Source organism: Ursus arctos, unplaced genomic scaffold (assembly GCF_023065955.2).
Source record: "Ursus arctos isolate Adak ecotype North America unplaced genomic scaffold, UrsArc2.0 scaffold_20, whole genome shotgun sequence".
Classification (NCBI taxonomy): domain Eukaryota; kingdom Metazoa; phylum Chordata; class Mammalia; order Carnivora; family Ursidae; genus Ursus; species Ursus arctos.
In genome coordinates this window covers 5,805,139-5,832,909 of record NW_026622875.1, presented here as the reverse complement: position 1 = coordinate 5,832,909, position 27,771 = coordinate 5,805,139, and the positions used below count along the sequence as shown (strand labels likewise).

Sequence of the window (27,771 nt, the reverse complement as noted above, 5' to 3'; positions counted from 1 at the left end):
CATCTTGTAGGGAAAGCATATCAGCCATACAATTCTGGTCATGGAAACCAAGATTCAGAACACTTGTGATTTTCTAGGAATCACCAGCTGGTGAGTGGAAGAGCCGGCACTCCAACCCAGTCTTCAATACCAAAGAGATTATTCTTTCTACTACTTCACATTTTTCTCTCTCTCCACTTTTCCAGGTGTCCACTCTGTAAGGACACACAACATAGGTTTTTAAAATATGTCCACGAATTCTTCAAAACTCCTCCTTCAAAAAGAAAGAGACAGAGAGTCTACCAATTCTTCTTCCCTGTAGCATGAACTGGACTTAGTGACTCTCTCCTAACAAACAGGATATGGAGAAATGACCACACAGCGACCAGGTCATAGAAGGCTGCGGCTGTGTCTGCTGGTTCATTCATCTGCGGGAAGCCAACAGGCAAGTTGTGAAGGCACTCAGCAGCATTATGGAGAGAACTAAGGCCCCCTTTCAACAGCCAGCAAAGAACTGAAGGCTCCGGCCAACAGCCTTGTGAGTGAGCCATCTTGGAAGGGGCTCTAGCCCAGTCAGGTGTTCAGGTGACCGTAGCCTCAGCTAACATCATGACCACAACCTCCTGAGAGGCTCTGAGCCAGAACTGCCCAGAAACCACTCTCAAACTCCTGACACACGGGAACTGTGAGATAAACATTTATTGTTTCAAACCATTAAGTTTTGGGAGTAATTTGGTACACAGAAATAGATAACTAATAGGGACACCTGGGTGGCTGAGTCAGTTGAGCATCCGACTCTTGATTTCGGCTCAAGTCACGATCTCATGTGGAGATCCGTGCCAGGCTCTGGGCTGGGCTCCTGCTTGGGATTCTCTCCTTCTCCCTCTGCCCCTCACCCTCTGATCATGCTCTCTCTCTCCTCAAAAATAAATAAATAAATAAATGTATGTTAATTAATTAATTTTTAAACAAGAAATAGATAACTAATAAACTAGGGAATTCATTCTGTCCCTTGTCTCCCAAAATTGTGTTCTTTTCACCATACCATGTGGTTTTGTTTTTGTTTTTGTTTTGTTTTTATCTTTCTTTACTTTTCAAGGAATCCAGACTGTTTAAGTACAAACAACCCAGGGGACCCTCATGCTGTTCCTTGGCTCCCATAAGGCCTAACTTTTGAGCATATTTTCCCAAATTCATGATATCCTTTAGCTATTCTGCTCATCTAATTTGAGTCGGCATGTTAATGTTTAATAATGCATATCATCCCTTCCAGATAGTATGTTTGTATTTCAAAAGGGAGCTTCAACATCTGAACCTAAAGGACAGTTGCAACACAAGGTGGAGTGGGAGGGGAATTTCTGGCTCTTGAGCTGCTTATAGCATTCCATTGTATTCTTTCTATGTGGACACCCTATATCCAGGGACCCAAATCCTGGATTTGAAAAAGGTCTAACAAAGGAAGTAATCGAAGAATGATAAGTAGAAGGTTGAATCTGAAGAGGCCATATACCACATGGTTCCAATTCTTTGACATTCTGGAAAGGGCAAAACTATAGAGACAGTAAAGATCCATAGCTGCCAGGGGTTGGGGTGAGGGACTGATGACTAAGCAGAGCACGGAGGATTTTGGGGGCAGTGGAACTATTCAGTACGGCACTGTAATGACAGATACATGTTGTTATGCATTTGTCCAAACCCACTGAATGTACAGCACCAAGCGTGAGTCCTAATGCAAACTATGGACTCTGGGCGATGCTGATGTGTCAGTATAGGTTCATCGATTTTAACAAATGTACCGCTCTGGTGCAGGACATTGATAGAGGAGGGAAGAAGACATGTGTGGGGACAAGGGGTATAGGGGAACTCACTGTACTTTCTACTCAATTTTGTTATGATTCTAAAACTGCTCTTTTAAAAAGTCTATAAAAAAACCCAAAATAAAATTTTTATAAAAGTATGTTAGTCTGGGGGCGCCTGGGTGGTGCAGTCAGTTAAGCATCTGACTCTTGGTTTTGGCTCAGGTCATGATCTCAGGGGCCTGGGATCGAGCCCCGCATCCAGCTCCACGCTCAGCAAGAATTCTGCTTGAGATTCTCTCTCCCTCTGCCCCTCCTGCTCGTGCTCTCTCTCTCCAAAATAAAATGAATAAATCTTTTTCTTTTTTAAGTAAGTTAGTCTAGAGTCATAGATTATATAGACAAGAGGCAGACAACAATGGAGGAGACCACAGTTTCAAGGAGAGCCTCCATCCAACACCAGAATCCTTGATGCCCATGCAGTGAGGCGCCAACACGGCACCTCGTCAACAGCAAAGTCTATTTCTGAGCTGTTTGTTTTCTGCCCAGCCTTGGGCTAGATACTGGTGGTACAGAAATTATAAATGACTTTCCTGATCTACAGTCTACTTACGGAAACAACATAACACACAAGAGAAAGAATAAGCAAGAGCAACTAATACAACCCAGGATAATAGGGATTGCTGACATGTGTGGTGGTGAAGTCAGGTGTGGATTAACTAGTAGGACTGGGTGTGAGAAGTGGCTGAAATGGCGGTTAAACGATGCCAGGTGCAGAAGATAAAAGATAAAAGGTGTAGAATTGAGTGGGAGGAGTGGCTAGCTGGGTGGGGATTCAAGCAAAGCTATCTTAGAGAAGCTGGCTTCTCAGTGATGCGTTGGAGAGCCATTGCACGTGCGTCTTCAGAGAAGTTACTCTACTATCTAGGAACTTGATCTTACTCTCCAAAGGCTCAGGAAATGGGGAGCGCCCCCGTTGACAAGACGGAGCATAAACGTGCTCCCCGTGCCTGCATATAGAAACCCGCCTGGGGCTAAGTACCCGCTTTTGCAAGAGGACCTGGTGTTCCCACACAATCGTGTTCCCTTCTCCCAGACCCAGGCAGCCTGTGGCACCACCCATCTGACCCCAGTTAGGGGTGTCAAGGGCCCACTGGGTGCTGGTGAGGCAGGGCTGGTTTGTGGGCCATGAATACAGAGCACTCAGGGCACTCAGAGGGCAGAACCGACTGCCAGACATATGCTTCCCACTAAGGGGGAAGTGAATCGGGAGGCAGAGCCAGCAAGATAGAGACCCTCGGAGCCAGGAAAACTCAAATGCTGAGACCTCTGTATCACTCTTAAATGGGAAGAGGACGGCTAAGGTCCGGCCCTTGAACTCTGCTTCTCCATACAGGTCCTGGCTGTAAAATGGGGATGATAATAGAGGTTCCTTCCCAGAGCTGGTATGAGGATTGGGTGAATTCAAACACCTACAGTCGCTCGGAATTATGCTGAGCACACAGGAAGTGCTTAATAAGTATTAGCTGTTGCTGCTGTTGTTACTAAACCCAGACAGAGGCAGCAATAGCTCCTGGAAAGGAAGTTGCCAGAGGAACCCACACAACACCGTTGACAAAGATGCTTCTGGACAGCATGCTGGGAGCTCTTTCAAATCACATTCTGCTGAGCTGACGGCCCTCGCCCTGCTGTAGGGATGGTACATTCTGGCCAAGCCCCGGGATCCTGCCAGAGGCCGTCCTGCCTCACTATCGGTTTGGGGCTGCCCAGGACTGGGGCCCCGCTGTTCACTCAGAGCCTGTGCTGCGGGGACCATCCCGAGGCGACGCAGCCACCCCGATCTCAGCCCCCAGCATGCAGTCGGCAAGGAAACACAGCCTCGTCCTCGAGGGGGGAGATGTGACCCGAGAAAATCATGTTGCCATTATCTCAGGCACAGCCGACCCTGCAGCCTGCATTAATCCCCTCGGTTTGGTAAAGAGCAATCCCCAGGGTATCTTTAGAATTCACACTCCAAACGCTTTAGCAAGGACACACTACTGACGAGTGAGGGGGTGAAGTGGCTTAGCTCAGTTGTCGCAGTCACAGAAGGAGGGGCCTCGTTGTTTCAGCAGGACACAGAACGTTAGCATTTAAAAAACACCAATGGCGTCTCCTGAGAACTTTCTGTTTCCCCTGCCAAAGCAGCTCTCCTTGTCACTATCCCTGTTTTATGTGGCCAAGAGTGAAAGATGCAAAAGTCCTGGAAACCTCTTGCTTTTCTTTGTAGAGACCCTCTCCCCACAACTATTCTTATGCTAAAATCTGTGTTCTACTCTTTGGCTCAGCTGGCTTCTAGACTTGGAAGCATCTAAATGTTGGTCACTCATTCGGAAGGATTTATCAAGGACTTACCGGGGTGCCTGGGTGGCGCAGTCGTTAAGCGTCTGCCTTCCGCTCAGGGCGTGATCCCGGCATTATGGGATCGAGTCCCACATCAGGCTCCTCCGCTATGAGCCTGCTTCTCCCTCTCCCACTCCCCCTGCTTGTGTTCCCTCTCTCGCTGGCTGTCTCTCTCTCTGTCAAATAAATAAATAAAATCTTTAAAAATAAATAAAAGGACTTACCATGTGCCAGGCACTGTACGAGGCCCCGAGGGTGAAAAGATAAATTGTCTGTGCTCCAGGGTCCCAGTCCACCTGGTGGGGTCACAACCACGAAAAAAGCAATGTAATAAATTCTATACCATAGAATAGTTATGTTATGTTAAGACTTTGCAGAGAGTTCACGGACAGTCTACACCCATAACATAGCACCTGAGGAATGTCTTAGAGTTTACCCCTGTCAGGGAGAATTACGTTTTAATAAAAGTACTGAAGGCTTTCAAGACAAAAAAGGAATTCATGTCTGTGGCAGACACTCCCTGCTGGTGAGAGAGATGGGGGGCAGGAATTTTCCATGCCCTTTCCAATCATCTGATTCCACCTCCCTTAGACGGCAGCCCCAAAAGCCAAGATTAGAGCTCAGATGCCCCACCTTCCTGCCAAGCATCTTATCAGAAGAATCACCTACACTAAAGATTTCTCTATGAGAGGGCAAGGTTTTCCTGCTGTTGAGAAAAGCAGTGTTTTTTACCATATCTTTACACCAAGGACATGATTTCTCCCAAGTCTCAAACCCTTTCTCAGGGGAACAGGATGTCAGGAGTCTGTTGCTAATGCATCATCATTTATCTGCTAAGACAAACTGATGGGTCCCTGGCCATGGAGGTGGGCTTGTCGTGGGTCTGCCCTGCAGCAGCAGCTAACACTAGGCGTTATCAGCTGGAAGGGTCTCCTTCTTTTGTGGAAAGCTATTTGGGATGAATAGGGATAGAGTTCTTATCTTTTTACAAGCCAATTCTTTCTAAGGATAACTTCACCGGGTGATCGACATAGTAAGGGAAAAGGGAAACACCCTACACATTTGGGGCATCCTGGAAAGAGCCCCCCCTTTGAACTCTGCCCTGCCTATTGCCACCGACCATGGCCCAAATTAGGGATAGACTGTCCTGGGGGCCTACCCCTGCGAGGTGAAGACACTCATTTAAAAATAAACAAAACTGGAGAAGAAGCTACGGGAATTGGGTCTGCAGATCAACAGACGACCCATAGGACAAACACAGTATGAACGGGTCCAAGAGAGAAGCCCAGGAAAAACGGAGACACAGAGAGTTAGCAGCCTGCCGGCAAATTCACCCCACAGAGCAGACACTATCTAATAGCCACCTCTACCCAAGGCCGGCTGAGTGACTGAAACACTAAGTGCTATAAAAGAGGAAGGAGCCAACGAGGAAAACGATTCTGTGGGTCGGGGGGCAGGAAGTCAAAGAAAACTTACAGAGCACATGGGACTTGTGTTGGGTCCTTAGAGCCCAGACCGAAATAAAGTAAAGCAATCTCAGAACCAACAACTGTAACTCAAATGATATTTTCAGGTATCCGAATCAGGGATTTGAATTGTATACATGAGGGGTATAGCACACTAACTTACTGAAGCTAGAGCTGGCTCACGTAGTGATTTTTATTAAACTATGAATTGATTTAAACTGGAAAAGATTTGTTTTTATAAAATGACCAAATCAAACCAGAGGGAAATAAACCAACTGTATTCTTCTAAGATGACCAATAAAAATTAAAACAAAGGCATTCATTCATTCATTTGTTCCTTTGACAAACACTGAGTGTCTACTAGTGTCATTCAACATTCTAGGAGAATGAGACATCTAAGGTTCTTGCCTTTGGAGCTTACAGTTAGGTAGGGGGAAGACAGACAATAAAACAGATTGAATAAGTAAGTAAATATCTGGAAGTAATAGGATGAAAATAAAACCAAGTAATGTGCAAGAACTACTTATTCAGATTGGGTGGTCAGGAAAGGATTTTCTGTGGGAAGTGACACTTGATAATTAAAGGAAATGATGAGTAGGAGCTGGAAAGGCAAAGATAGGGTACAGGGATGATTGTTCCAGGCCGAAAACCAAGCATGAAGGACCTAAGGTAGGAGCACTTAATGTGTTCAAGAAACCAAAAGAGAACAAGGGCTAAAAAGTGGTGGGCAGGAGAAGGTAGGACAAAATTAGTTAGGAAAGCTAGGAGGGCCACGTCATGGAAGGCCTCATGGGCCACGGTCAGGGCCTTGGACTTTGCTCTAAGTGTGATGAGAGGCCATAGGTGGTTTCAGCTGCTGAGTGGAAAATGGGCGTACAGAGTGAGAGGCGGGGGCAGGGAGACTACACTAGGGGCCATGGCAGTAGCCTGGTGAGAGAGGGTGATGGTTTGGACGAGGCATGCATGCCAGCTGACCCAAATCTCAATTTTTCCATTGCCTTCATGGAAAAGCATCAGCAAGCTGTTCTTAAGTTACCTGGTGGTTGAAAAACAAAAATGAATTCTCCCAAATAAGATTCAATGAAACCACGTAGGGATGCTCTTTTCCAATAGGCCATGCTAGAGTTGTCTTAGTCTCAGACAAAAGAATAGACCAAACACCACTTTTGGTGCCTGAATCTTTAATAGCCTTGGAATTTGAGAAGATGAGCTTGAACTAGCTGGCCTGGGTTTGGACAGCAGGGATTGAAAGGGAGTTTGGGTGCCATGCTGAAAAGCGGGGGACACTCCTGCACCTCCAGCTACCTAAATTGGCAGTTGTCTGTTCTTTTGGTGTAGGATTATTCCTGCGGAAACTCAGTTTTGTCTTGAACGGATCATCGAGAGTAAGGTTGGAGAACAGGAGATGGGTTTGAATATGAATCTCTTCTGGTATCTTCTAAGCTCTTTAGCAAATCACACACCAGTCTAAAACTGGTTCTTCTTGGCTGGGTGGGAGAAGAAAGGGTTAGATTTTATCTGTCATGAGTCGCCATGTGCACAGAATATTATATAATGTTCTACAAGGTACACAGAAGTTGTAAAAGGCGTATTATTATTTGCCAGATGCCAACTGTGTTTATATAACTTGATTTTCTTGGTTAGTGATCTCCATTTTGAAAATTACCTCAAACCCATAAATCAAACTCCATTTCATGCTATGAGAGAGCTACAGATTAGGCTAGCAAGCCCTGTGTGGGGTTCTTTATAAAAGAATAAGAGACTCAAACTTGTGCTCCTAATGCCCATTTTATATGCATGACTTGAGTTGAGTTCCTTATGCATAATTCATGTGGTCATTTACAGGCTTTTTCATGACTCCTCCTTTAAGAGTTAACTGACAAAGGACGTTATCAGCCATGGTAACCAAGATATTATGCAAATCTATCTCTGAGCCAAGGGAAAAGGGGGTGGGTTGATTAATTAAAAAGATAGAGGAGGAAAGAGGGGTACACATCCCTCTTGATGTTACTCATCATTTATTAATGTATTTAACTGAAAAGAATTTTGAAAGGTAAATATGTGTTTGTGCTTTTCCTCTGGGTGTGAGGGCACTGCTTAGCCCTGTGAGCAACCATTTGAATGAATGCAAAACTACTGATTTCATTCATTTCATTTCCTCTCCCTCCAAGGAACAGCACATGAGAAGGTGGGTTTGGTATCAGGTGACACCAGATTCGTGTTCCCTTTAGCCCATTAAACTAATCAAGTCACTTCTTTTAACAACTTACTTTCTTGCATATGCAGTGTAAATAAAAATACTTGTCCCTATTTATTTACCTTGGTACAGGGTGGGAGGGGACAACATAAGGGTATGAATAGAAGAAGACAGCAATTATTGGGGGTCATCTGGAAGCTGGATGTCAGAAGCAGAGACCAAGAGAGGTGATTTTCCCAGAGGCATTGGGGTGATAGAGAACCAAGTCAAAGCAAAGGTCCAGCAAAGTATTCCCACGACAAAGCTCCTGACAGAGCTGCTATTCACTGAATCCTGGAAGGAAACAAAGTGGGACCCTCTAACCTGCCAACTGAGACTTTGAAATTTTCATTTCCATAAATTGGTCCAAAAACAGTGATAGGATCTGACTCATGAGTAGAGTTTACCCTTTACCTGAAGAACAGATGTTCCCATCAAGTGCAGCTATAAAGCAAGACTGAATCAAGAAGCAAGTTAGTCTTTCTCCCCCTCTCTCTCACTCTATTCCTCTCTCCCATCCTCCCGCTCACCCCACCCCACCCCACTCTGTCTCTCTCAGGCTTTCATACAGATTGAGACAAGGTCAGGGCTCCTATCCAGGAGACTCTTCCAGAGACAGTGAGCAAAGCCATCAAAGGTCTTTCTGGATTCCACAAACAGTCCCAGAGTAGCTTCAAATTAATGGGTGACTACTCCTCGACTAATAGAATCCCTGGGACAAGACAGCAACCAATTTCCCTGTGAGATGCTTGGCTTCTGACCTTACTTCCTGTACCTGAGAACTGAAGACACCTACTCCCATATCGCGAGTATTTGTTCTTCAGTACATTCTATTTTAAAATTATGGTACAATTACTTTCTAATCCCACATTATGAAGCATTTGTGGATTATTCTGATTCAGCCGTGGAGTGCACAGCACCTTGTTACCGTTCCAAAATAACCTCTGTTATTTTTTGATTATACAAATAATATGTTTATTGTATAAATTTTAGAAAACAAAGAAAAACCTGAATAAAGAATTAAAAGTTCCTTGTCAGTATTTGATGTGTTTTCTAAGGTTTTTTTTTTTTTCTGTATGTATGTGAATACATCTATAATTGCAACAATAAAAGCATGGCCTATTTCCCCATAGAAAAAAAGTTATAATGGGGTTACCTCTGATTTTAGCACTTCATCCCAAGGACCATAAATGATGTGCCATAAAACATAGCTACAACTACAGAGTCCTATAACCATTTAAAATTAGTCTTCTTGGGGAGCCTGGGTGGCACAGCGGTTAAGCGTCTGCCTTCGGCTCAGGGCGTGATCCTGGCGTTATGGGATCGAGTCCCACATCGGGCTCCTCCACTGGGAGCCTGCTTCTTCCTCTCCCACTCCCCCTGCTTGTGTTCCCTCTCTCGTTGGCTGTCTCTATCCTGTCGAATAAATAAAAATAAAATCTTTAAAATAAATAAATAAATAAATAAATAAATAAATAAATAAATAAATAAATAAAATAAAATTAGTCTTCTTAAATGAATAATGTCAGAATTCCTGCCAATATCCCAGATTGCAATGAGGTCACAGAGGCTTCCAAGCCACTGAATACCACTATTAACTTTTTCAAGAGGTGAGCATTCTCGGAATTAAGAATTCTCTTCCCAACCTTCCAGGAAGAGGAATCTCCAGGATCCCCAGAACAATGGATTTTCAGAGATTTGCTGTTTTCCTAGCAAAGCTGGTACCAGTCCACAACCCCAGGCTCTAAGTCTGACCAGTTGTTGGACTGATATCACTGCGGTCTTTGCCCGTCCTCTCTGGAAACTAGAAGCCAGGTAATCCCATAACTCCTTCCCCCCCCCCCGCCCCATAATTACTTATAGTAAAAAAGGCAAGCCTCTCTCAGTTTCTCGTATCTCACATATCCTTAACTCTGTATTCCTTAAAGCTTCTTTCTCATCTTTTTCCACTGTGATTTTTTTTTTCTAAGAAAACTGCCTACCATTCCCTCTGGAATTCTCACTCTATGTAAAACAAAAACAAACAAACAAAAAAAACCCTCCATTTCTGGTAATATCATAGGTTATTTGGAACAACTTCCTGCTGGAAACAACTAAAAAAAGAGCTGAATTCACTTCCAAGTCTTACTGAAAGAATCAAAGAAGTCAACAAAGAATTGTAAAACTGAAGAGAAATTCTGATAGCTCAGTGAGTTCAATAAGCAGAAAACTTACTAAGAGCATGTGTCCATTCTGAAAAGTTTAAAGTTTGGTTTTAATGGCCTTGTGGGTGAAGGGCATGTTTACCAATCCATGGACCCACACAAGGCAGAGAGTCTGGACAGGTTCCATAGTAAGCTAGGACTTCCGAAGACCACAGTCTCAGAGTGAGGCTAAAGTGGCTCACCCTGGGAACCTCAATCCTTAAATCTGACAAGGTGGTCCTAGGTTATTAGTGTCCCAAGATCCCAAGCAGCAGCAAAGAAATTCTTTCTGTAGAATTCATCGTAAGCTTTGAGTTTATTACAAACTTTTTTTCAATTATAATGACATGTACATGACATGTACATAATCACAGCTAACAACTCCAGAGCAATAAGCAATAAACAAAAACTCATGTGCACAGGGGCGCCTGGGTGGCTCAGTCGTTAGGCATCTGCCTTTGGCTCGGGTCATGATCCCAGCATTCTGGGATCGAGCCCCACATCGGGCTCCCTGCTCAGCAGGAAGCCTGCTTCTCCTTCCCCCACTCCTCCTGCTTGTGTTCCCTCTCTCTCTGCCTCTATCTCTGTCAAATAAATAAATAAATCTTAAAAAAAAAAAAAACTCATGTGCACAACTTCAGATCTTGAAAGTATCAGATAAAGACTATAAAACAATTATGCTTGTGTTTAAAGTTTATGAAAGACATGCTTGAAGGTATCTGCAGGGAACATAAAACCATCAAAAAGCTATATATTTTTAAAAGAACCAAATAGAACTTCTGTGAAAGAAAAATGAAATTAACAAATTAAAAATTCCGTGGATGGGTTTTGATGATGCTGAAGAGAGAATTAGTAAGCTGAAATATGGGTCAGAAAAATTATCCACAGTGGAGCATAGAAAGACAAAAAAAATGGAAATTGCAGAAGAGAAGGTAAGAAACAGAGGACAGAGGGAGAAAGTCTAACATGTATTTAATTGGTGTCAGAAGAAGCTAGGTATTATGGGGCCAAGACAGTATCTGAAGAGATAATGGCTAAAAATGTTCCAGAGTTGGTGAAAGATGACAATCCAAAAATTCAAAAATCACTACAATATTTAGCAATGTAGCTAAAAATGCTAGACACATTATAGTGAGAGTACAGAAAACGAGAGACAAAGATAAATAAAACCTTAAAAACATCCAGAGGAAGAAAGGCATCAACTTCAAGGGCACATCAATTAAACTGACAGTCAATTTCTCAACAGCAATGATGGAAACAAGAAGACAATGCAGTCCTATCTCCGAAGAGCTGAAAGATTAGTGCCACTTGAATTTTACAGAAAAGAACCAAATAGAACTTCTGTGAAAGAAAAATGCAATTAACAAGTTATGTGTTATACTGTACATTTAGGTTTTGGTGTACTTTTTCTATGTGTGTTGTATTTCATAATGAAAAGAAAGGAAAAGAAAAACAGAAACTCCCCCGTAGTTTCAACCTCTTCACAAAAGAATTCATTCAATCTCCTTGTCTTGGTGGAGATCTGGCTCTCTCCATCCACATCTCTCCTCTCCTTTTAGGGCCTTGTTGCTGCTTCCAGAACATAACTCTTATTTTCCACTGAAATCCATGCCATCTAGCTCAGTTGCCTGCTATCCATCTTGATTTACACACACACACACACACACACACACACACACACACACACACACCTACTTAGGCCTGTTGATTGAAGACATTGGCCCTGACTCCAGCTTTCTCTCTGACCCATCTCACACCATCACCGTGAGTGGCTTCAACATCCACATGACCAAATCAGCTCACAAACCACCTTCAACTGTGGACACCACCCCCACCCCCAGTTTCAACACTCTTTCATCTTAACAACCCATTCCCATGGTCATATCCTGGACTCTGAAATGCTGTTTTAAATATTTTACCTTATTTTTAAAGCACAAAAGCAATACAAACTCACTATAAAAGAAACAGTGTAAATACTATTGACTTTTTTAAAAAGAGAGAGAGACAAAAAGAAAATTAAAATCACTCATGATCCCACCCTCCAGAAATAACAGGCCATAGCTGTGCATGTCTGCCCCCAGGTGTTTGGGTGCCTAAGAGAAAGACAATCTGTCTTTCACAGCATGGGCCCGTCCTTCCAACTAAATCATGTGCTTGTCTATTAACAGTCAGCAGTTAACCTGAGTTCTGTTCTGGACGCACACAGACCATCACTTTGACCTTAGCAAGTGGCCTCCTTTCTCTGGATAACATTCCCTTTTCTGTAGAACAAAAGCATTGACTCTGATGGTTTCTTTTTTTTTTTTTTTTTTAAGATTTTATTTATTTATTTGTCAGAGACAGTGAGAGCACAAGCAGGGGGAGCAGCAGGCAGAGGAAGACGCAGACTCCCCACTGAACAAGGAGCCCGATGAGGGACTCGATCTCAGGACCCCAGGATCATGACCTGAGCTGAAAGCAGGCACTTAACCTACTGAGCCACCCAGGTGTCCCGACTCTGACGGTTTCTAAGGTGTCTTCTGGTATAGGATATCCATATTCCTAAGACTTCCCTAAAAGTGAAACTTGGGGGAACATCTGCACAGTCAGCCTCCCCAGCTGGGCTGACTGTACCATCAGAGTGAGAGGCCCAATCTGACGAACACTGTTATCAGCCAGAAGGCCCGCTGCATGAATTCATGGCCGTGATATTACTGTGCATTTTTAATCAGCGGCTATTATGATGAACAGCATTTTCCCATTTCTATTTCCTGCACTCCCTTGACACCTCCATTCCCATTTTCAAAGCCTGCAGAAACAGCTCACTTCGCTCCAGACGTCCGTGCTTATTAACACCAGGACAGGACAGATGTGCACCGGAACGGGCACAGATCGCATAATCGAGATGGACATAAAAGCTTTCTATGTTGATGTTCTTACATATCATTTATTGACAATACAATCCTGTTTAACGCTTTCCAATCCCATTTCGGGGTTTGTCAGGAGCATGCTGGGACATTGTTCACAAGCCATCTTGTACTGATTCCTTGGCAAGAAAGTGAAAAATCTTTGGAGGGTGTCAGGCTAATGGTGGCCATAACAAGAAATTCAGACCATGATTCTGTGTTTGGTGCCCAAAGGGCCTCTGCTCCCCTAAGCACTGGTTCAGACAGCACCCAGGCTCCATGCCTGAGTGAGGTCCGGTCGTCACCGCCCCCTTCCTGAGCCCCTCCTGCCCACTCACTTTTCTCACTTGCAGGTTGCACGAATGACGGGCAAAATTCGGGACTGTGACAGAACTCTGAAGCAAGCAGGTGAGCCAGATACTATTCCCTGGTCTATGGAAGCACGGGATCAAAACCAGATATCACGATTCGGTGAGTAGGTAGAAGACTACAGACAGAATACTCAAATCCCAAACAAATGCTGAAGCAGGGTTTACATGGTCACCCAGTCCAGCGTAAGTACATCTGAGCATGAAGAGAGATCAGGAGCTGAGAGGAATACCGGGTGTGTGTACCCACAATCAGAGAACCCCTGACCCATGCCAACGTACCCCCACACTGCATATTCAGTATGGAAGTCAATTCAGAAATGGTCGAAGCATACTTAACATCAGGTTTCCTCACATTTACTGAAAGAGTATACAGCACAGTAGTTAAGGGCTCAGCTCCGGAACCAAGCATAACCGAGTTCAACCCCAACTTCCACGAACTATACTTTTCTCAAGCCAAATGGGAATAATAATAACACTCCCTTCCTAAGATAATTGTGAAAATTAAATGAAAGGATGCACATAAAGTACTGACTATAGCACCTGCCACATCCAGAGCTCGAAAATCATAAGTTATTGTCATGGGTTGTAGGTGAGCTCCCTTTTGGCTACTTGAGATAAATGGTTAGAGATTAAGTCTGTTTCCTTAAATCTCTACCAATACCAACAAACGTATTGATAAGCTTAGTTCCAATACTTGTGATTATGATTTTCTCTAATTCCACCCGTCTTCATCTTTACTTATTTATTTTTTTTGTCCTGTGATGTTAAGGACAATGTTTTTGGTAATTTTATATATTCGAAAGTCCCTGTAGAAATTTAAACGGTCATATTCATTTCTTTAGTTCTGCATTTCTGAAGTAGTTAGCACACAGTAGTGCGTTTCTTTAGAGTAGGAACTTGTCACGTGTTGAAATTATTCTTTAAAAGTATAAACTTCTATACAATCATTAGGGGCTATTTTAAGTAAGTCATTTTTTTCTTTCAATAATTCCACGTATGCAAAGATTTGAAACCATAGGCAGTAAAATTCATGGTCCGAAAGGGCTATCAAAGTTCAGGTAGCCTGAAGGACTTGGCACACTGTCGGTGCTTAATAATAATGTATCCTAATCATTAACATTGACTCTTTCTTCAAGTTTAGAGTTTTGTAGAAAATCTTGTATACAAGATGTGCCAACTTGCGGGGATCGTTGTGCAGGGCGCTCGAATGTGAAAGCCGCAGGCGTTCACAGTGTCATTAGGGCGGTGCCCGCACACCAGCTCGATTACAGTCGATTCCAGGGCTGGCTAATTCAGTGCTGGATCACCAAGGACCCAGATTCTCTACTTCCACTCTGCTATCTGTCCTCACTGGGTCACCTTGATCCTCAGGCTGCTTGCCTTTCTGGTAACTTCCCATCCAGATATAAGGGTACCCAAAGGGAGAAGAGGTATCTATCCGACTTAGGCATTCGGTTTTAACGGGTTGCTTTCTTTTCCCACCAAACGCATGCCCCTTCCTCGTCCTCTATTCTCCCAATAGAGTTACATCACAATTTTGATTAGAGAGATATTCAGTGTTTATGCTCTGATGACTATTTAGACATTATTCAGACTGAGTCAGATGTTATCCTATGATTTATATTCTCTTTCTTGTACAACTTTGGACTTTCCCTGGAGTTAACAACTACCTACTTTTATTTACTTATTTTTGAACATACTTACTACTGATTCAACCAAAAAGTCTCCATTAGTCAACTAAATTCCTCTCAAGATGTTCGGAAACATGAGAAATTTATCAAATCATATTCTTGAAGAATGTTCTCTTGGAGACTTCTGACCTGTTCTGATCAGAGCTAGCTGCCATTTGGGGATACTTGTTAACATCACCCTAAGCTAAGATGTCCTTTTTTCCCTGTCTCTTCTTTCGACAATTCTTTGTTGTTATTGTTGTTTACTACTGAGTTTTTGTGGTGCACACCCTTCTGTAGCCTCCCTCAAAAAAGGAATGGATCAGAGGTAAATTTATGAGATCTTGCAAATGTCCTCATCTTCATTTGCTTGATAGCTTGGTGGGAATTAGGATTATAGGTTATAAAACACTTTGTTTCTGATATATTTGAGGACATCTCTCTACTTTCTTCTAGCTTCCAGTTTTGCTGGTGAAAAATCCAGAACTGTTCTGATTCATTATCTTTTGTTACATAATCTGTTTTCTTTTCTCTCTAGAAACTTGTAGGATCGTATCTCTGTGCCCGTGTTATGAAATTTAATGAGACGATGCCTTGATGTGAGTCTGTTTTCGTCTATGTTGATGGCCACTCAGTGGGCTCTGTTTCCTTTAGTTCCAGAAAATGTTGTTGAACCACTTCTTTGTTATTTTTTTTTTCATTTCCACGTTATAAGCTTTTTATTTGCCAATGTAATGAGCAAAACAGATAAATTTTTAAATGTTCGATATTCATTTCTTTGGTCATAGTGATGTTGAGTATATTTTCATACTACTTTTACTGTTTTTATTTCCTATGTTAATTATCTGTTTGTGTCTTTTGTCCATTGCATTCCCTTTCCTTCTAGCAGCACTTTCCCTACTTTTCGGTGAAAGACTCTCCAGCCATTATAAAAGTATTAAAAAACGAGAAGAAACATAGGAAGAGGAGAATTCATATGACGCCACCACCCAAAGACAGCCAGCCACAGTAGATAATTTGTTTTCTTTCATCCTCCTTTCCTTTTTGTTCTATGCATATGATTGTGGACCTGTCGTTATCTGACAAAGTTTGTGATCGTCCTGTTTGTACAACTATGTGCTCTACAATTCTATTTTTTATTTTTAAACCTCTGAAGAAGGCACTTTCAAATGTTGAGTCACTCAATTCTCTTTTAAATTTTTTATCAAGGAGTTCTCTCCTATAAAATCTGAATTTCCACTGTGCCTACGTAGCACTTGCTCTGAAATCAAGGCAGGGAACGGGCTGTACCTCTGAAGACATGTGTAATTGGAAAATTTAAAAATAGTTCTGTGAAGAAAGGGAGTAGGTTTAAAATAAGGGCTGGGAATCTCGAAGATTCCAAGCTCAGGAATTCCCCGCTCATGGCAGAGCTTCCTGATTTCTCTCTTTCCCTCAAGAACTGTACCTAGACCCTCTTTCTTCTCTCCTTCCAACACGCAGGTCCTCACCCCACCTTTCTTTCCTCACTGCCCATTCTAGATCCTGGTGGCCCAGAGGCCTTCGCCCCTGGTGAAGAAATCTCCAGAGTCCTTCCTCCAGAATTCTTCATGACTCACTCCTGCACCGCCTTCCAGTTTTCACCCCCTGGTCACACATATCCACACCCACCTCGGGCCACACTCTCAATTCCCTATATCTTATTCCACGGTTTCTTTTGTTCCTAACCACACAAATATATGGTCTCTAGTATTTATTCTGTGTCTCCTATCCACCCCACTCCTGAGGTTAGAGATCTTTGTTATGTTCACTAACGTATCCCCAGAGTGACTAGGACAGTGCCTGGCACACAGCATGTGTCAATAACTTATTCATTTCGTTGACTGAATAAATGATTGCTCAAACAAGCACCCCCACATGCCTTTACCAGCCTGGCTTTCTCCCACCTTCACTGCGTCAATTTCCAAATTTGAATTGAGCCAACGCTCACTTTTTCAGCCTCTGATGCTGTAGCTTCTGCCATTTTCAGGCTGCTGAGAGTCTGCCAAGTGGATGCACCAGAAAGTCATACTGCTAAACCTCACGTGTGCCTTTAGTCATACCTAGCCGTCTTTGTATCTAGCTCGCGTTGCCTCCCTAGCAAATTCCACACTGTGATGTTCTACAGCAACTTTCCTTTTCGAATTTGCATGAAGCCAGATTTGTGGCCCACCCATAGCCCATGTTCAGACTTGAGCAGTTGTTTTCATTTTTGCAATACCTTTTTTGCAGCTCTTACTTTGTACAAATTTAGTGTAGTAATTATGTGTAACATTCAGCGGAAGTAATTTTCCAGTTTGATGATTGCCTTTTCATTCATTTTCACCTTTTTATATATACACACTAGTTTTTTTGTTTGTTTGTTTTTAAAAACTTACTTACTTGGGGGGGGCACAGAGAGAGGGAGAGAGAAACTTAAGCAGACTCCATGCTGAGCATGGAGCCAGACCTGGGGCGATCTCACCTCCCTCAGGTCACGACCTGAGCCGAAGCCAAGTCCGAAATTAACCGACTGCTCTACCCCAGCATCCTTGTACCCACTGTTCTTAAATATTAGAGCTATGTATCATTGCCTTTGGAATCTTTGCATTTGCTTTTAGACTTGAAAAGTCTTCTCTGAGCCAGAAATGTGATACCGTCTTCTAGTTTTTGTTTTTAATAGTTTGAGATTTATACAAGTTGTTCTGCACATACTGGCACAGCACATGTTATCATATAAATTTTTCCTCCAACTAACCAACCACTAATGTTCCAGTTTGGGAGTTTTAGCTGGACCAACAAAAAACACCATTTCCCCCTCGTGAATTAGAAGCTACCTAAGAAATAAAGATACAGTGTAGGCAGATGTTGTCTTCTTAATTCTGTAAAGCTGATTAGAACACTAATGTTAAATAATCAGCCAAAATAATCGGCTAACGCACCTCCTCCCTGGATTAAGCTACCCACCCCCGGAACGGGTGTCCTGATAGACCTCCAGTGAATCCCACAAGTGCAGGAGCAGGAACCCTCTAAGGGACCCCCGAGCACAGGGCAGACCAGCATCCAGTTTATCTGCAGGCCCGCAGATCCAAATGAGGGAGGAAGGGCTTGAGTCACAAGCACTCTTGTTTCTCTTTCTAAACTCATCAGTCAGGTATTTCCCTCCTCCTCCCCTAGAAAGGAGAAAGTGAGGGCTTGGGGGGCGGGGGGGGAGCAGGCAGTGTGACTGTAGCTGATGACCCTGTACCTAGAAACACACACTCAGGAAAACAGCTTCTCTCTCCCCCTTCCTCCGACCGGACTCTCACTCCCCAGCAACATCCAGCACCTTCACTGGAGAACCCTTCGCTACCGTCCTGTTTTGTGATGCCATCTTTATCATCACTGTGGATGTTCTATGGGCTACTCTGGCCTCCCCTGTTTCACTAACCTCCGCTAACAGTAGAAACAAATTGATAACATTATCGTTCTTTTCTGTTGTCTTTTGCTTTCTGGGAAAGCTGATCCCTCCCTGCCACCCCTCTTTCTTCTTTTTTTTTTCCCCCTCAAAATGTATTAGTTATATTGTCTGTTGTCCTCCAGATGCACTTTAGAATGATTTTGTCATATTCCAAAAATAACCCTTTTGGGATTTTATTTGGAGTTATAGCTATAAATTAATTTGGTAGGAATGACATCTTTATAATATTCTGTTCTGTCCGAGAACATGGTATGGTTCTATTTACTCAAGTCTTCTTTTATATCTTGTAGTAAAATCTTGTCATTTATTCATATAAATCTTTCATATTTTTTGTTAAGTTATTCCTAGGCATTTCATCGCTTTTGTTACTATTGGGAATGCAATATTTTTCCCATCATGTTTCCTCACTGGTTATACTTAGCATATAGAAAATCTAGTAATTTTCAGATATTTATCTTTATATGTGTGTGTGGATGTTTCAAATTAAGTCATTCTTTTCACTCTTTTATTAATGTCAATATTCCCCTGGGCCATGTTACCAAAATCATCTCAGATCTCCTTCTTGCAAAACCCTGTGTTTTCTGTTCAGTCCTTACCATCCTTGACATCTTTGCTGATCCCTCTCCTCCTTTTTAAAAAGCTATTATTTATTAAGTACCTCTTGTGAGTCAGGAATCGTGCTAAGTGCTTGATTTAGACTAATGCATACAGTCCTCATGAGAGCCGTATTTTGGGTAGGTCTTATTCTACCCATTTTACAGATGAAGCTGAGACTTAGATGGATAAGCAAAATCCCCCAAGGTCACACAATAAGTAAGGGACAGTACTGGGCATTTTCAATCCTTGGTTGCCTTCTATGACATTTTGTTTGCCTTGTTCCTTTTATCCTGTATCTCTGTTGTTCATTTTTAAAATTTGGGACATTTTCAGTCATTTTTTCTTTCAAATATTTTTTCTGAAGTTTCCTCCTTCCAACACTCTTTCTGGGACTCTGATGACACAAACACAGACATTTGGATATTCTCCCACGGGAGAAAGGGGCTCTGCTCTTCCTACCCACTCCAAGTCTTTTTTCTCTGTTGTTCAGATTGGATAATTTCTATTGATTTGTTGTCAAATGTACTCCCTCTTTCTTCTGTTATCTGAGGCATGCTAGTCAGTCCATCTGGACAGCTTTTTATTTTGGTTATTGTATTTTTCAGTTCTAAAATTCCCATTTGATTCTTCCTATATTTTCTGCTTCTTTGCTAAGTCTTTCTATCTTCCCATTCATTTCAAGACTGCTTTCCTTTACTTCTTGGAGCATTTCTATAATCACTACTTAAAAGTTTTAATTCCAAAATCTGTGTCATCTCAGCAGTGGCATCTCTCTCTTCTCTTTTCTATTTGACATTTTCCTGGATCTTTGTATGATGAATAATTTGGGATTATACCTTTGACATTCTAAATGTATGTAATGAGACTCGGGCTCATGAGTAAATCCTATGGGGAAAATTTTGATATTTTTTGTTTTAACAGGCAATTGACCTGATTGGATTCAGTCCACAAGTTCCAACCCACCTTCTGTGGGTCGTAGTTCTAACAAGAGTTCAGTTTTCAGTGTCTTTGCAGGGCTCTTCAGATCTGTGCCCTGTGTGTGCCGTCCAGTGACCAGTGAGGGACCAGCACGGTGTCAGCCCACAGACCTGTTCTCATAGTCCAATAATCTGTTTAGGTTCACACAGGTGCAGGTCCAGCTGAGCCTGGGGGTTCATAAACAACTGATGGGGTTGATTTCCTGAGCTGTTCTGTCTCCATGATCTTCCTGATACATTTAAATTCCCCGGGGCTTCCCTTTTCAATCTGGGTGTTTAGTTCCCCCCTGTACTGTGTACTTCCCACAACACAGAGTATGCATTCCCAAACATGAAATACGCAGTCAATATGATAGGGTCAATTTAAGTGCCAGGTCCCCCACCCCCAGCCCCATGCCCAGACCAGTAACAGTCTGCAGGGGGGGCGGGGGGTGCCTTGAGCTAATTAGTTCATATCAGTTAGGACACTCTTCAGGGGCTGAGGAGGGGCTGGACACCTGACAAAATCAAGGTGCTGTAAAGAACAAGGACATGGTTGTTGGGGAGACGAGTGGTGTCTATACACTGATTCTTTCCTCCTTTTCGCCCTTAAACCACTAAATGTTACCCTCACCCTCCTAATCACTCAGGCTTTTAAAACCTTCACCTCTGTGCTTCTGCTCCCCACCCACATGCCGGTGAACATCCAGTCAGGTGCTCAGCCTAAAGATGCCTCTTCAGGAAGGACTCTCGCTTTGCTGTTCTCTGTCCAGCCGATTTTAAAGCCTCCTCTAGTTTCCTTGCCCTCGGATTCCTCCTCTCCATGGTCAGCTTCCTTAGCACGGTGGGTGATCAAGCCTCTCCCCCATCTGCCCTCTGCCTTTCCAGAAGTATCTGTTATGCATGCCCCTGGGGTCACCAGACACCCCTTGGCCCCGCCCCCACCCCATCTGCTGCATTTGACTGAACATCAGTCCTTAAACATACCCTGCGGTTTCTGCCTTTTGTTCCAGCTGTGTCTTCCCAAAAGACCCTTTTAACCCAATCACACTAGCCAAGGCTCACTTCACATGCCATGTGCTCCCTGAAGGCTCAGAGACCTCACCAAGGTAGAATTTGTCTCACCTTCCCGTTAGGTTCTGTGGACATCTCTACTGTAGCTCTTCATCGCATTTGCCCTGGTTCCACTATTGTCTCCTTCACCAGGGCATGAGCTGCTTAAGAGGCAAGACCATCTCTTATTCTCTTTGGGAGCCCCCACGGTGTCTGGCCCAGCACCCCAGATACAGTAGATACTCAAGATACGTTGTTTTATTAGAGTCAGTTAAACGGGCTTGAATCTTTAACCTCTAGTGTAACAGCCTTGGGATCAATGCAATCCAGAAAAATTATTCTTCCTCTATTGGATTTCTGTGGGTATCTTGCTCAGAAAGGAATTTAATAAGAGAAATTATTCTCTCCCCAGCATAGCCTGGGGGCTCACCTCTATGCCATTATAGTTCCCTATAGTACTTCTTATTTTATATAATTAATCATTGCTTAATTATTTCATCGGTTTCTATCCCCCCCCCCAAACTTTGGTATCATTCTTTGAAGGCAGATACCGATTGTTGTTCTTCTCCACTGTATAACTAACACCTACCACAATTTCAGGCTTGCTGAAAGCACACACAAATATTTATTCCTTGAATGGAGTTCAATAATTAAGAGCTCTGAGAAGACATAAACAGAGGTTTTAAGTCTGTTATATAGCATTGCAAATTGCAGTGATAAGAAATAAACTCAGAAGTCTAGAAGAAACTGAACAACAGAAAATGAGAAACACCATAAAATATAATCTGCCTTTATCAATACAATCTCGACTTATCCTTCTCCCATTCTCTTTTGCTCTCTTTCTTAACTCCCCAAGTTCTTTCATTCTTTCTTCTCCTTCTTTGTTCATACAGGGGGATGGGGCTGCCAATTGTCTTCTCGTTTCCTGTCTCATCTTCTTACATATGAATTGAGTTTTTAGCTTGTCATATGGTTGCTTAGGTAAAGTTGATATTTCTTTGCCCCCCTTGCAGCTTAGTGTAGTCATGTGACTAAGTTCTGGTCAGTGGGATGGAAATAGAATGATGTATGCAACTTTGGGGTCAAACCCTTGAGGGAAAGAAGTATACTCTTGCTTTTCACTCATCCCCTTCCCAACAGTTGAAATGCAAGTGTGATGGCTGGAGCTAGAGCAGCCACGTTGGCCCACAAGGTGGAAGCCACATGTTAGGGTAGAGCAAGAAAATGAAAGTAGCCTGGATCCCAAACCCCATATAGCCACCAACCCCCCCTTGGCTATTTCCACCCACATCATTAAGAAAGCAAACTAGAGAAATGCCTATTTTATTTAAGCTCTGCTACCTTTGTCTTTAAAATAGCATCAATATTTACATCCTTTATAATACAATGCATGGCCATCTTTATGACCATTTTTCCCAACAGGAAGAAAAAAGGGTTGAAGGTACTTTTTGAAAAATTCTACACCCATAGACCAAAAGTCTTGGCTATATACCTTGCGACAATACTTCTTTCATCTAGAATGTATCCCCAGAAGAGAATGGTATGAGCTGTAGGTGCAAAACATCTCATTCTCAAAGGATAATGTATGTTACCACAAGGGAATTAATGCAAGCATAAGACACTTTGCAGGAAGCAACCCATGTCCATCAATAGATGAATGGATAAAGACGTGGTACACACAAACACCCACATACGCACACAAGGAATTTCTCAGCCATAAAAAAGAATGAGATCTTGCCATTTGCGATAACATGGATGGACTTAGAGGGTATCTTGTTAAGTGAAATAAGTCAGACAAAGACAAATACCATATGATTTCACTTATACATTGAACCTAAAAAACAAAATGGATGAAAAACCAAAAAAGCAGAAATAGATCCATAAATACAGAGAACAAACTGATGGTTGCCAGAAGGGAGGAAGATTGGGGGATGGCCAAAATGGGCAAAGGGGAGTGAGAGGTAGAGGCTTCCAGTTATAGCATGAACAAGCCATGGGGATAAAAGGTATAGTATAGGAAATATAGTCAATGGTTCTATAATAGTGTTGTATGGTGACAGAGGTAGCTACACTTGTGGTGAGCATAGTATAACATAGAGATTTGTTGAATCACTCACTATATTATACACGTGGAACTAATGTAACATTGTCAACTATACTTCAATAAAAAATAAAATGTTGATAGCTTTAAAAAAAGAAGTTTTGCAAAATTTTATAACATGCTCTGTGTCTCAAAAGTTTATAGATGCTTGTTATCTTGCGATATTTCTATTAAAAAATAAAGTTGACCTTCAGTATCTAAATAAGAAAGGGAACACTGTAATTGAATGTCTATTGAGAATCATTTTGGTTTTAAGTAAAAGGTTAGGAGTCAGTCTGTCCCCTTTTGGACTTTTAAGACCAGAGGGGGGAAAATCCAGCAATAGCATTACCAATTATTTAATGTTACCTTGAGTAGATAGCAAAAAGTGTTCTACTAAAAAAGTCTTTTGACTTATGTTTGTCTCTCAGGGTCCTGAATCTTTCATTCACTTCCCCCCAAAAAAGAACTAAATACTTAATTTAAGGCCTAGCATAAGCAAGGGAAATTATTGGCCAAGGATTCCCCTAAAACACTTAGGGTGAGTACTGAGATAGTGTGCATTTCATTAACTTAACTGCTGAGAACTTTAATTACTTATTAATACTTATGCAACTTTTCGAACTTATTAATGATAATAACTTCATGTTTTGTATTTAAAAGAAACAGTAGGCTCTTAGCATTCCTAGATTTAACCTCATGGTTTTTATCCATGAAAAACTTGGGATGTGTATAATATGACATGATCTTACATTTTGCTGCGTTTCACAGAGGAGATCATGTCCTAGAATGATCCATTTGAGAGGTTCACAAAGGTCTGTGAATGTCAGGATCTCACCTTCAGAATTATGACTATCCTCTCTCTTCAGCAGGAAGCTTGCCTGGTTCAAAAGACCTTGTTCATCAGAAATCTGGGAGGTTTCCTTCTATAGATCCTAGCGTTTACAGTGCCTGAAAGACCAAGAGAAGAAAGAGACTATTTCCTTTCAGAGTCCTTCTGTTAGTCATTAATAATAGAGAGAAACAAGTGTTAGTTACTGATCCCTTTTCTCTACAAATTATTTTCTTCCTAAAGGGACAGAGAGAATATTACTAGTAGATGTGCAGTTTGGATGGAAGACTATCAATCTAGAGATCTCGAACGAGTGAGGCCTGTCTCCGTGGCTTCCTGGATTAGAAGCTCTGGTGCATTCATTGCTCTATTCGAGAAACTAACACAAGGTCAGGTGCACAGGAGGTGCTCGACAAATATTTGTTGAGTGAATAAATAGATTCTATGGATAATTAAAGGAAACATAAGAAATATTCCTGCCCTTAAAGAGTTTACCTGTTATACAGACAGAATACATAAATAAAAAGAAACCGATTTTCTAAGAAGCTAAGAATTGGTACTGATTTTAAGTACCATAGCTTTCCTGGAAGGTCATTCTCTAAGGCTTAGACAAAAAACTTGAAGGCGAGATGAGCCTTAAGAGAAGGGTAGGTAGAGAGGAAGGAACTGCAGAAGGACAGGCATGAATACGTAAGGTAGCGTCAAACACACTCGGCAGATACGACGGCAGAAGACGGTTGGGGTTGAGGATGAGGTTAGAAAAAGAAGCAGGGGCTGTGTGTGGAAGGCCTGAGCCAGCCAGCGGGGAGCTCTGACTCTCCTGCGGGTCACAGGAAGCCACTGTGGTTTGCTCCACTGGAGGAGAGAGCCAGGGTGGGGCAGGGAGACCACTTAGGAGGCAACCACTCTCTGGGCCATAGGTCCAGATAAGAGTCTAACATAGGACAGTGGCAGGGTCAACAGAGAAAGGAATGACAGTGGGAAGCACGGGGAACCACCGCTGTAGGATCCATGAGATAAACCTGCAACACTTTTCACTGGAATCACAGGAAGCGAGTCAGTTAACTCTGGGCTGCTTTTACATAAGGTGAACTAGAATAAATTCTAAAGTAGAAAAAACTTTTCACTTCTAAAACAGTTCTATTAGCTTTGCCTAAAGCCTTTTTCAGAAATATTCAAGTTCATTTATTTTTAAAATACACAAGAGTATACAGAAACAAGTAAAAATTACCCCAAATCCAACCCCCTCCCACCAAGATTACTGTTATTATTTTGGTGAATACCTTTCCACACATTCTTGTATGCTCAGATACATACAAAGTATGATAGAATTTTATTAATTTGTTCCATACATGCTGTTCCAGAATCAATTTTCCTCACTCCCTAATATGTTATAAACATGTTTCCATGTTGATAAATATTGACCTACATATCATAATGTCAGCCTGCCTGTATCATAATGTTCCGTTCATGGATATTTTGATTCTCTCTCTCTGTGATACCATAAACAATCCCGTGATTAACCTTATCATGCATATAATTTCCCGTCTATATAATTATCTCCATAATACAAATCTAAGAAGTTGAATTGGCTAGGTCAAAAGTATATATAATTTTATGTTTTGATACCTATTTCCAAAGTGCCCTCCAGAAAAGTACATCCATTCATTTATTTGCTCCATAACTATTTCTTGAACACCTACTAAGTATCAAGCACGAGTCTATATGCTGAGGATACAACAGTGAATAAAATGGACTAAGCCCCTCCCCTCAGGGACTGTATATTCTAATGCAGAACAACAGAGAACAAACAAACAATTAACATATAATACATTGTCAAGTAGTGGAAACTGCTAGGGAAGCAAAAGAAAACAGTAGTGGGCAGGAGAGTCACAGAGTGGGTGGAGGGACTAGCACATTTTACACAAAGTGGTGAGGAAGCCACGATGAGGAAGAGGCATGTGATCGGACCTGTGAAGATAACCGAGGGTAACAGTAGTACAGAGAAGGAACAGGAAGTGCAAAACATCTGCCGTGGGAACCTGCCCGGCACGTTTCAAGGCCAGAAAGGCAGTGAGTGTGGAGAGTGGCGGGAACTGTGGGTGGACAGTTGCCAGGTCAGACCAGAGAACGCGCACTGGGGGCAGTGTCCAGGAGGGGCTTCGCGGCCCTTCCTCCGAGGTGTCTGCATTCGTTATGATATCGGCCAAAGGGATCTGAGAGTCTAGTCTGAGGATATTAAAAGAGAAAGGACAGATGGGACCAGATCTCCTTTTGTGTTTTGCCCCTCGTCGGCCTCCTATTCATTGGACACTGTTTAGCGGATGTCTGTATTCCCCCCTACCCGGCCTACCTGGCGTCTGGTGAGGATGGAACGCAGGTAATCCTACCTGGGAGATAATTTACACTTTCCCTTGGTTGATTTTACAAGTCTTATTAGGAGGTCTTACTACTCCTAACTTTAAGCAAATGTGAAGGCTCCTTCTGTCAGCTTCTTGACTAAATTGAGAAACTCTCTGCTCCCCTGATTAGAGACCTCGTTATCTTTTTTTTTTTTTTAAGATTTATTTATTTATTTGAGAGAGAGAGAGTGGGCAGAGGGAGAGAGAGTCTTAAGCAGACTCCCCGCTGAGCACGGAGCCTGACATAGGGCTCGATCTGGTGACCCTGAGATCATGACCAGAGCCGATACCAAGAGTGGGACACTTAACCCACTGAGCCACCCAGGTGCCCCAAGACCTCTGTCATCTTAATAAAAACTCAGGCAGCAGCATGGGCTCATTATAGCTGATTTACATTAATTTTCCCCAAGCCATCTAACAGAATCTTTAACACAGAAGATGGTATAAATATAAATATTTACTGGATAAACAAAAGAATGTATTGACAAATCTTCTCTAAAAGTACCTTTATTTTGTAGGTGCTCTTCTATTATTTTGATTAGCATCGATTTCAGAGGATACATTCTGACCCTGTCATCTTCGATGACAGCTCCCTGAGCCCTGCCTTTGGGCATCTTACATCTGTGGGGAAGGCCCAAGGAATTGAAATGCGACAAAAGAGAGCACTGACAGTATTTAGGACACAGGTGTGAGTAAACGCAGGGCTTCACTCTGCCCCAACATATCCGCCTGAGACCACAATTTTTTCTACAGTGATACTTTAGAAGTCACACAGAAAAAAATAAGACCGAATAAGAGCAAAAGAAATTTAAAAAAAAATAACTTCGGAGAAAAGTTTGCTGACAATGAAAATTGCCATTTTGGTTAATTTACTGTTCTTCAAACGAAATTAATAATGTTTTCTTCTGGTTATAAAAGTAATTCATACTCATTGTAGAAAAATGTTTCAATACTGAAAAGCGTAAGGTAGAAAATAAAAATTACCCAAAAACCCATTATCCAGGGACAGCCACTGTTGAAATTCTGTTGGATTTCCTTCCATTTTAAACATAATTTTGATCCTACTATACACACATAGTCTTACATCTTTCTTTTTCCCCTGACAACAAATTCTGAACATTTTCCCAATAACATGTTTTTTAAAGATTTATTTATTCATTTGAGAGAGAGTGTGGGGGGAGGGGCAGAGGGAGAGAATCCAAGCAGATTCCCCACAGAGCGGGGAGCCCGACGCAGGGCTTGATCCCACGACTCATGAGATCATGAACCTGAGCTGAAACCAAGGGCAGTGAACACTCTTTTACAGTATCGTGTCCAAATCTCTTATCAATGCCCTGAACTAGAGCCCAGAATTGTCACCATTTGGCCAAAATATTTGATGTTTTTAAAGTCTTTTGTTAAGTATGTCAAAAGTACTTTCCAAAAA

The 27,771-nt window shown here is 42.2% G+C and overlaps 1 long non-coding RNA gene across 1 annotated transcript in view; it reads right to left on the bottom strand.

Moving 5' to 3' along the window:
- The window catches only part of LOC125282052 (uncharacterized), a 95,519-nt gene that overhangs the window by 61,532 nt on the left and 6,216 nt on the right, over positions 1 to 27,771 (bottom strand). Inside the window, exons 2-3 of the long non-coding RNA XR_007189178.2 lie at positions 23,950 to 24,062; positions 4,382 to 4,453 (exon numbers count right to left, since the gene is read on the bottom strand). This is a non-coding gene — a long non-coding RNA (uncharacterized LOC125282052). The remainder of the gene's footprint in view (positions 1 to 4,381; positions 4,454 to 23,949; positions 24,063 to 27,771) is intronic.